This window comes from Dermacentor andersoni, chromosome 1 (assembly GCF_023375885.2).
Source record: "Dermacentor andersoni chromosome 1, qqDerAnde1_hic_scaffold, whole genome shotgun sequence".
NCBI classification, from domain to species: Eukaryota; Metazoa; Arthropoda; class Arachnida; order Ixodida; family Ixodidae; genus Dermacentor; species Dermacentor andersoni.
Window position 1 is genome coordinate 257,159,083 of NC_092814.1, and position 11,480 is coordinate 257,170,562.

Sequence of the window (11,480 nt, forward strand, 5' to 3'; positions counted from 1 at the left end):
GACTTTGGGTTAATCTTGACCGCTTTAACGTACACCCAATGCACAGCACAAGAGCATTTCTGCATTTTGCACCCATCAAAATGCAGATACCTTGGCCAGGCAGTGAACCTGCGACCTCATTCTTCACAGCGCAGTCCCATAGCTTCTATATCACCACAGCATGTTGCTTCAATCTTCTGTCTTACTAAATCCTTTTTAAAAATTTTTGCAGTAGAACCGAACTTGGATGATGCTTCATGGCTTTCTGTTTATAACTTCAATTTTTTATGTAGCCTGCTGAGGGACCCTCTAAAGGAGTGCCATGTCATGATGCATGACATTTCTGACACCATCTTTTTTTATGCATTGAAATTATGGTCCAAGCCTTCTAAACCCTAGAAAAAATACTGGCAAGCATCGGAGTGCCTCAAATAATTTGCTATAATGCCCGTTTCTATGAAGCAGTTTCAGTGCCCAAGAAGTGACTGTGTCAGGACATCACAATACACTCTCTCCATTCTTGCATTCACTGCAGTTGCCGTATGCGAGTATTGGAAGAAATGCATGCAGCACTCTTGTTTATTTTATTTTTTTTGTAAGCTATGTCATTGTACCCAGCCTTGCTGCCTACGTGACATCAGCAAATTTTGTTCTTTGTCAGCACATCACGATGGTGCTGATGCAAATTGCAGCATTTCGAGACCAACTCTAGTATTCAAATATCTCGTTTCCCTACATTCAGACTTGCCAAGTGCAATTTTTTTACATGCTGTGTGTGGCAGAGGTTCTAAAACTTGGAAAATATGTTTCGGTACTCCTTAACTCTTTTAAGGACAAGAAATGTCAATACCCGAAGGAAATGTTTATTTTCCATCTAAATGTGTAGAATACACTGAGAATATATGTATTCAAGGAAAAGAAAATATTTTGTGAAAACTTGTTCAGTAATAGGGAGGACAACACTAGGCTGGAAGCAAGCTTCACCCCAAGCTGTAATTATGAACTTGCACGCAGTTCTCATCGGATGTGAAACATAGGCATACATTGCATTTGCTTTACGTTACCTGTGTGATACCACTGCAGACGGGGATCTTGCATCGATGTCTCGTCTGACCATGCTTTCAAAGAAAGCGAGTCGCATGCTTAAACTTCTTCCTCATCCTGTGTTCCTGTTAAACCAACAAGTGATGCATGCTGTCTGTCATTCAGTGTTGGCTGAAGAAATTTAGCCGGGAACTCTGTACTCAATACCAAAACTCTGCAAGATAAACATTTTTGTCTCGTCTATTGCCTGTAGGCTTACACACACGTTTATAAAGGGGTTCAGGGGCATATAGAAACATTCTCCTCGAAGTCTGAAAGGAGAACTTTTCAGCACTTTGCCTGTGTGGGTCATGTGTTTGAAGAGGTCACATGGTACTACAATCCTACAACACTGCCTTAAACACTCTAATTTTAAATATGTCACACACAATATGACACTTCACTGTTGCAGATCCATAAAGTACCTTCAAAGTTAGGCTTTCCTTAATTTATTATGTTATGCAAATTCAGTTTGCACCAACTGAATTCAGGCACACAGTTCTAAGAATTTGTCTGAAAGTGTGCAACTACGATTCATTAATATTTTAAATTTTGCTGTTAAGTTCATTTTTCTTGGAAACATACAGACAATTGTATACTAAGCAAGTTCATTTACTTTCATTACAAGGCTTGTTTGTGTTCCAGGATATTTGCCCAGAAATTTGTGGCTCCTGTGTAGCTAATTTCACTTTCCGAGGTGGGAACCTCGGTAGAAAGACTTGCCCTAGAGTGACACAGATATCTTAGCAATTTCTTGTTTTAGCCAGGCGAGAGAGATGGCATAAGTTTCCCAGGCGCATAACATATCCTAGGGGCCTTTACTCAGAGTTGTGCGCTGTTAGAAATGTGTGTCCTCAAACTTGCAGTAAAAATGCGCTGTTATTCCACAGGTGTTTTTAATAAAATGCCCTCATTTGCATTGCAGAAAAGTAACTGGAGCACCAACGTATCTCATTGCACACTTTAGGACTTCGTATCTCGAAACTGATGCCCCGAAAATTTGTTCCAAGTGGACATACCTTGCAAACTTACTGGGTACAATTTGTAAATTGCAATATAGGCTGTAAAGCAATTGGTTAAAAACAATTTTAAGGGAATTTTGTTAATCAAATGTGCATTCTGATTTATCGTACAAGTAATGTCTGCCTCTTGAGTAATCCAGCTCAAGGAGTATTATTGTGCTATCTGCAATACGCAACTTCTAAAAATCTTATTCAGTCTGATAAAACAGAATGCCCGATATATGTACACTGCAAGCACAAAAATTAAAAAGGTAATAATACACACACACTGACCAGTGCTTTAAAGTCTCCCTGTGCTCCCATGCAGGTAAAAGGAATAACAATAAGGTCATTTGAAAACATAAGCAATTAACCTGTTAGCAGCATAAGCTGTTGTTCTTGCCTAGCCCATGGGTCCTTTGCATAGGTTCTTTTCACTCTCTAGATATGGCTTATTTTTGGAGGACAGCTGTTGAAGTGCACCCCCCCCATCCGCCTCCCCTCTTGTAAATTTTGCTGGGAGGGTCCACGACTTTAATCCCTGGGTCCAATTATAATTTCCCAAAGCACAGTGTGTATGCCAGTAAAATTAATGAATGTGTAACTTTAGGAGCACAGTAAATATACTATAGCATCAGTAGCTCTGGAAGATTGCACTGCTCACTCTGTACTGGTGGCATTTTGTTCTGTAGCGATAGTTAAACTAATGCTTATTCCGACTGGTCGCATAAATATTCTGATTTTAGCCACTACGCTAGCGTACATAGTCTTGTACACACTGCTTTTCCAAGGTACAGGTATTAACTTCACCGTGTGTCCTAGACAATGTTAATTTTTTTTTGCATTATACTGCACACCTACTGCCTTGTACTATCGGTGTGTTGTAGCCCACCAGATGTTTGAAATAATGTAAGTTGTAAGTAGCCAGTGGTATACCAAAGCACCCACTCCTAGTGCAACAAAAAACAGGTTTACCCACGAGAGTGATAGTGCAGAGGAGGGTAACTTGAAGGTCATGTACTGTACAACAAAGCTGCTAGTGCAACTAGATGCCGTCAAGTGTAACCCCCCCCCCAAAAGAAAGGGGGGGATGTTTGTGAGAATGCCAAGCATCCACATTGCTTGCTACAGAACTAAAAGCTGTTGCAGCCTGAAATTTGGGCGGGTGTGGGAGGCAAGGTGATGTGGTTTAATTGGGAAGGTGTGGGAACTATCCAAGTTTTATTAATTGCTTGTTGGAACTATTTGTAGGATTCAAATAAGTGCCACGAAAGTACTGGGTCGATGGGTTGAAAATTTGTAGAAATACATACCTAGAAGTTCCATCCATGTTCATGGAGCAGTTGGGGGAGTCGCATGAAATTAAAGTGGCAGAGAAGCTGAAACTGCACACGTGTAGACATGTTTTACGTAGCGATACATGCATGGGAAGTGGCTTTATGAGTTAAGCTATTAATTTGAGCATGTTAATTTGAAGGGGGTGCACCATTCAGAGCTGATGGCAGCAAAGGAGTGACTGTGCCACGTGAAGAAGTCGCAGGATCCACCCGCAGCTAGCAGCAAGGGTCGTGGAGGTAGTTGCTTAATATGAGGAAAATGACAGATATGGGGTAGTCGCAAGCAGAGACTGCCTTCTTTGCTAGAAATTCGGTTATGCTTCTGCCAGTTTCTCTAAAGTCTGTTCACATTTTCTCTGGGAATAAACAAGTCTTGGTACAAATTTTATGGACATGCCATCTGTAACAGTTGGCAAACTATACAAAACTGGATTGTCTTCTCCAGAATTCTGGGAAAAGGTTGATCAGGGCTCTGTCTACAAGAATGCTGTGATCATTGGTTAAGTTCATTGTGTACTAGTCACTTCACCAAATGTTCTTTTAAAGGCATTGCAAGTCATACCTAGACAAAATACATGTGCAAAATGTGTTTCAAGCAAATGCATGGCCTATAACTGCATCTTTTACATCAACTGAAACCAAGAACTAAGTAGGGAACACCTTTATTGCAAATCTTGCCACAATGCCCACAGCGTACTGCAGCCAACATCAAACATCAACTCAACGAGAGACAGATGTCTTGCCTCGATGAATGTCATATGTGCACTGTCTGCATTACAATCCTGATAAGCAATAGGGCAGAATAGGTGTTGGGGTAATGCAATTTTGTAGCATATGTTAATTGTGAAGCAGTCCGAGACTACGACTTCATGCACTGCCGAACCAGTACAGCCTGCACGTCTGTGAGCCCTAGCTTTTGATGCTCAGCTTCAAAATTAGCTAGACTGCCACCACCACAGCAGTAGCCATTTAACCGGGCTGCAACGTGACTCTCCTTGAAATTCTTCAGACCTGCCTTCTTCAGACTTTCACAAAGAGCTGCATTGCGTCGAAGCAGGTACTTCTGGTGGTAACTGGGGGGAAAAGAGCATGTAAAATTAATTCAGCACTTTTAACTTTTATAGGTTCCACACATTAATGATAGCCTCTGAAATTCTAACAGCACACACACATCCTTGGAGCACAACAGTGAAAAGTGTGTTGTGCACCAATACAGAAGTTAAAGTTGAGCAATATACCTTAAAAGCATGGATATGTAGCTTGTGACACGTCTGACACATCCACCAATGTAAAGAACAGGTACAGAACCATACGTACTCTTCAGCATCATAAAATGTTCCAGCAGCCAAGATCTTCGTAGCAACTTGCTTGCCTAACTTGTTCTGGTATTGCTTCAAGCTCTCCTCAGCAGCAGCTTTCTGTTCCTTGTCATGGTAAAAAATAGCAGACATGTACTGTCGCTTGTGGCAGGCAGTTGGATCATGAAATCCCCAAAACATGTTCAGAAGAGTCTTGTAATCTGTCTTGGTAGGGTCATATTCCAGTTGAACAGTCTCTGTATGGTCACCACTGAAGGAGCAAAAGACAAGCAATTTTACATCATGAGAGGATCACCAAGAGCTGCAAGGAAGAGAGGGAAACTGAAGTTTCGAGGCGCTTCGAGTCTTTATTTATTCCAGACAGAGCACTTGGCAAAACAAAGGCAAAGTGCAACAACTTATAAGTCCAACATCTTAGTGCTCTCTTCTATTAAGGACTGTAGATGTTACTGAAACTATTAGAAAATGGTGTATTAAACATGAGATTTCTATAATCTTAGTATTCCTTGAAAACCCTTAAAATGTTCAATCATGGTCATTCCATCACATGTGGACCTCCAATAAGGAAACCATGCCCACAGACTATTGTAGCAGTGGTAAGAAAAGACCTCGGTTGCTCTAGCTTGGTACAAGCTATCAGAACAAAAAACATTGCCAAGAACCATGTTTTTGCTGGAACATTTTAAATTTCATGGCTAACAGGAGTGAGCAGTACAGCCTTAATAGTGATGAACAGTCATTTTAATATTGTCAATTACATTACATACGTACAGGGTGGCCCACATAGCTGGACAGAACAAAGGCAATGTTTGCCGTCGCTTAGAGATACTCGGATTATTTTCAGTCTGCCTAATTAGATAATTAGTCAATTAATCAACTTCTCAAATAATATAATTACATGAAAAGTGTCAATGAGAAAATCGCAGAGCGATATGAAGAACTCCCGATACAGCTTTTTGTTGCTCAAATGTGCTACATAAGTGTTTTTCCTAGGGTGAAAGAAGCTCGCAAATACACGTGAAGTGCCTCGAGCAGCCAGTTGCATGGCAATTTTACGTGCATTTGCAGGCTCCTTTCAATGACAATGTGACACCAGCATTATGCTGATGAAGCTGTTTGCTAAAGGAAATTTAGCAAGAATGTTTTCCAGCTGCGAAATATCAAGTATACTGCTAAATGGTATGTTCACCAAGCACCGATTTTGCAATGGAAATCAAAATATGTCATTGCGCCCACAGTATCTTTATCTGGGTTCTTCATTACTCTGGGCTCACTTGGACACCAATATTGCAGCTTTATGAGGCAAAGTGTAAAAGAACCTGGCTCAGTGGCTATGGCATTCTGCTGTTGAGCATGAAGTCACAGCAGCCACATTTCAATGGGTGCAAAATGCAAAAACTTGTGTACTTCGATTCAGGTAGATATTAAAGAATCCCAGGCAGTCAACATTAATCCAAAGCTCTCCACCAAGGAATCTTGCACAGCTTCAATGTTGCTTTGAGATGTTTAACCCATGAATCAAGTTGTAAAGGAGAGTAGGTAGTTCAAAATGCTAGTGCATGGGCATTCACATATACCTTGTATATACTCATGCAGATGTTGCAGAAAACATGACTTAAAGGAACACTTTGAAAAGAAGTCCAGTTGTACTTTCCATGTTCCCAGTGACATTTTTATAGAAGCCAATCGTGAAAGAAGTGCTGGTGAGATTATAGTTGCCACTGGAGTCACTAAGCCATTGGTTTGGCTTAGCTAGCTAGCATAGCCAAAACTGGCAGTGAAGTCTCTCATGAGTGTATGTACAAAGCAAGGAGGCACCAGTGACAGTGATTTCTGCTTACCAAGAAAGATACCTGGTCACTAACTATTTAATTTTAGCCCTCTCTAATGCAGGCTCCCATATGCATCCCTCCATGCTAAGGCATGTTGCACAGCTTCAAGTTCACTTCATAGCACAAAGTCAAAGTGCCACCTAGGCTCCAAACCCCTTGTGGCACACTCGTGCTATGAATTTTTTATTCTTGAACAACTTCTTTTAAGCCCCACAGATAACAGAGTGGTGCAAGTATGCTTTCTATTATATATGACTGCACTCAATATCAGTACGGTCTACCAACCAACTCGTGGCTAGCATCATTTCATGTCAATGCTGATGGGAGTTGCGAGCCATGTCTTTTTTAGCATGTTATATATAGGAGCGAGATCACGCAAGCATCTCACTTTCCAAATGTTTGCTTGCGTTCACGTGATTGGCTGACGCAGCGCTCTCATCAGTGGTCGTCCGCACAGTGAGGCAGGGGCACCGATTGACCACCACCTTCTCGGTGAAATAGGAATGTTTGGAAAATTAAATGCTTGCGCGATCTCGCCCCTGGACTCCAGGAAAATGGTGCATTGGCAACCTACACGTAGTTTACAACATACACCCAAAATTTCAATTAACTTTAGTATACCTTTAACTGAACCACCATACATGCTTTGTGAAAGAAAATGACCAGAATTTACCAAATTTGAATAGTTTTATGCTTTTAAAAGGTCAAAGATAAGAAGTGCAGCCGAAGCGAAGCATTTGGCATTATAAAAAAAAAAAAACATACATGCACTGGGCCTTGCATAGTACATGTCAATTTCAGCTATTAACTAGCATAGCAAAACCATTTTTGCATTCTGCTGCTCAAGTGATGGAGACCAGTCTGCTGTGTCGCATATGTTTTTGTTCATAAGGCATGTAATACCACAAAAGAGAAAAACTTAATGGCAATATCCTTTCCATTGATGGAACAGCTGCGCCAAATTACGCCACGAGACCCTCTGTCCCACCCTGCCCCAAGATAGCATTTTAGTGGAATATTGCCATCTAGCCTGCGGTAAGTAAGAATAAATTCATGCTGCTACAGCTATTAGAACTGAAACCAGAATGTAAAGCATGCTGTCATCATCATCCTGGAGATCAGTGAAACGGCTATAGCCACAGATATTGCCAACGCTGTCGGTTCTCTGTTTGCTGCTTTCGCTCCTTAGATGCATTTCTGTCCGGTGGAGGTTCCTTTGCACTCTCGTTGTGTGGTCTTGTTTGGGCTGCAGTTCTGTATTTCTCGTATGCGTGTGGCCTGGAGCTCACTTAAGAAGGCTGTTGGATCAAAAAGAAGCCTCGGATAATATCCGGTAGCGCAATTATTTAGCATGGTTGATGTTCCCTTCGTGCCAATTTAGAATTACCATGGAACATGCATACTCAATTGCTGGCACATAATTTGCTATTAGTGGGATCTAATCTGCAACCCTCGAAGATCAGAGTGAAGAGCTTTCAGATGATCCAATGCACAATTATGCAGGTCTGCATGTTGCAAGTAAAGAAGCCTTCATAGGTCTTCCTTGTAACTTTAAGCGTACGTTCAGGTTCTGAAGGGTATGGTCTTCCTTTCAAGACCTTGTTCCACAATCATTTTTTACATGCTTGAAGCGGGGGAAACATACGAACGCCTGTTGCAAGTCAAAATGGTAGAAATGGCTTTATACTGCGATATACACCCAGGCAAAGCCTTTCTATTAAAAATAATGAAACTAGTTTTGTAATTTGCATCCTGATTACTGCAATGATCCACATAAAATCAGCTCCATTATATTTATGTATAAATTCAAATAATATTCTGGCCATATGGTGTACAGATGCACATTCAATACTGTGCCAAAAATGCTTATCATTGATAAGTTTTTTTGGCATGCGCCATGGTCTGTGCCCAAAGGTGAAATGGCTGTTCCACCACTTTCTATACAGATCACAAATATGTCTTTGCAGTATGTCTGTCCATCTGTTATATATACATCCAAAAAAGGCCTTTGTTTTAGATAAGAAAATCGTTTTCCCTAAATGCACTCAGCTACAAACCATATTTTCTAACCATTATACTACACACCATGGCAGTTCCGATAACATGACTGAATAATGGAAGCGCATTATTCAGCTCAAAGCATGCGCGGTGAGGCAAAGAGACACACAATTTTGCAGATAATTAGCAGAGTAACAGTGAGAAGGCATATGCTATATGAGGTATGCCACATTGTGCATGCTTCGCTGAGGAGTAAACCTCAGACATTGCGAGCCTTGAAACACTATAGTGAAAAGGTAGATTTCTTTGTATGCAGTACAATTCCTTGTGTGATAACAAACCTGAAACATTTGCCAGAGAAAATATCAATGAACCAGCAGTCCCTGCACATCATAATATGGTCTCAACACATTGTAAATGATGCATATGTGGCGTATGTAAATTCATTTATCAGAGGAAGCGTAGGTTCCTTTTGGCTCTCACTATTACATGTTGTTCAATTTAAACAGCCAAGGTTCTCTTAGACATGGTGTCAAGACATGTAAATGACACAAATGGGGTGTGTGTAAAACCATTTATAAGAGGAAATGTAGGTTCCCTTCAGCTATTGCCATTACATCTGGTTTACTCTGACTACATAAGTCTCATAGATTTTTTTTTTTTCTAAATGAACCTTTTTTTGCTTGCCAGTCTCGCATCAGATGGTTGGTAGGCATCACGCCATGACAGAACACAACAAAGGGCTCATATAGCACAGAATTGACCCACAATATAATGCCAGTGAGCACACCAGTGTTTTGCGCAATAGAACAATAACCACGACATACAACTTGTGCATAATGTTGGCTTAGGTATATTATGAAACAAACAACTCTCTTAATGGAACAGCGCATGATACTCAACCACATTGACTTAAAAAAAATTATTCTCTTAGCTCCCTATTATTGGGCATTTGGGTATCTACCCATTCTTCACCAATCCTCCAGAATGGATATTCACCCATAACACAAGGCATTAGAAGCCTTGGATGTATTTACATATGTGTCATACTTCTCCAAGCATGTGGCTCTCATAACCATTCTTCCCCCATTGCCTTTGTCCTCGTGAAATCGCCGCATCGATGTCTTACAATGTGCATTCACCTGAGCTTGTGCTTGCATTTTGGCATAGCATTGAACGGTGTAGCACATAAACACAACCATTTTATAAGGCTATACATGTTACATAGGATCAAAATAAATACAATTGTATGCATCGCATTTACCTTGTACAGCATTTAATTAACCGCTTCGCTCCACATTGATTCCAACATGTGCGTTGGATATGCATACTTTTTTTCTCAAAAGGCAGCGCTCTAGCAGGCTAGATCGTTTATATTTGTCACCTTAACTAAGCAGATAAGACCGTAGCGTACTGTATGCCATTCTGCGATTCGCTTACAGGCTTCGGTAGGTTGGGTCCTTCGTAGTTCCACCAGTGTACCCGACGCGGGTGCGAACCACCCCCGGGGCGCAGCCGTACTGCGCCTCGGGGAACCAGAATCATGATAGTGCAAAGGTTGCTTTCTTGACTGGCACGTTTGGTTCGTAGAGCGGCATCTGCAATAGAACAGCACATGAGATACACATGGAACCAGTCATTTGTTAACGAGATCGTAGGTCCATGGAATCAGTTTTGCGAGGTTATGGCCACGAAAATGTAATAGGGGCTAAAATGAGCAAATATCATGCGAAGCACTTTTTTAAAAGTATTTCCTACCTCATGACACGAATGCACCTCGCCCATTAGTGAGAAATCCAGCTTCCACGCACAGAAAATTTAAAAAAAATAAACGAACGCGACTGCGTATGAACCAAGGCTAAAACGACCAGATTCCTACAGCCAAGGCAAGTTTGGCAACAGAAACTGCTAACTCGCGTTACGCCTACGCTACGGCGCCGAAACAGCGGGCATACATACCTCGCTGAGCCGTACAGAAGCAAGGAACAACTGCCGAATAGGGACGAACGGAAAACGCATCAGAAAGGAACTGCCTTATTGGCACATATGTGTTTAAGTTTCCGACGGACTCTACGTCACAGCCAGTGGGTCGTTCACTTTCACTCCGGATATGAAAACGACAAGGCCGCAGCCATAGAGTTTCATATTAGTATTTATTTAGAAATTCTTATGCCCGCAGCCAACCACAGCTTTCTCGCACAGCTCGTACTACCACACTACCTTGCTCGGTTGCAGCAAACTCTATGGATCGCAGGGCAGCAGCCCAATGAGCAGCCGGCCGAGCTGCTAGGCCAGCCACAGAACACCTATACAAAATGGGCCAGCTGGCTAGGCCGCTAGACGACTGTGCGTCTGATGATGATGATGATGATGATGTCCTTGATGAGTTTGGCGCTTACCCACTCGCGGGGATTGGCCAAGAGTCGGGCAGACTTCGCCTGGATGCGCGAGTGTCGGCGGTTTCGTCATATGGTTTCGTCGTCTTTCTTTCCAGTCATCATAACTTATTTGATGGACAGCCCACGCACGTTTTTCTGCTGGTTACGTCGCGACCTCGCCACGATTAAACGCGGTGAATACGAAACCGCAGAACTTATTTCCTTCCGTCTAGGTGTCATGCAGCACGCAAATCGATCAGTTTTTTAATTTCTTCGTCTTACTATTTACAATTTATTTAAAAAAATGATGTATGAAACGTTTAAATTACCCACTGTGTAATCCTGGTAAGCTACGCCAATTGGCTACGCACACAAGGGTCCTGAATATTTCGCTGCGCGTGTTCGAAAAAAGCTTTTGCGCTCACCGCTGCACTGTTCTTGCTCAAATTTTACAGAACGATCGCATTTTGGCGTCGACTTCGTTTAGTATACCACTTTGCACAGTTAATTGCCTGGTTAAAAAAATTCAAATTTGCCTGCGCTTATGGAATGC

General features: G+C 41.7%; 1 pseudogene; it reads right to left on the reverse strand.

The window, feature by feature from the left end:
- Window positions 1-4,046: 4,046 nt before the first annotated feature.
- LOC126547640 (peptide methionine sulfoxide reductase-like) lies at window positions 4,047-10,147 on the reverse strand (annotated as a pseudogene).
- Window positions 10,148-11,480: the final 1,333 nt, after the last annotated feature.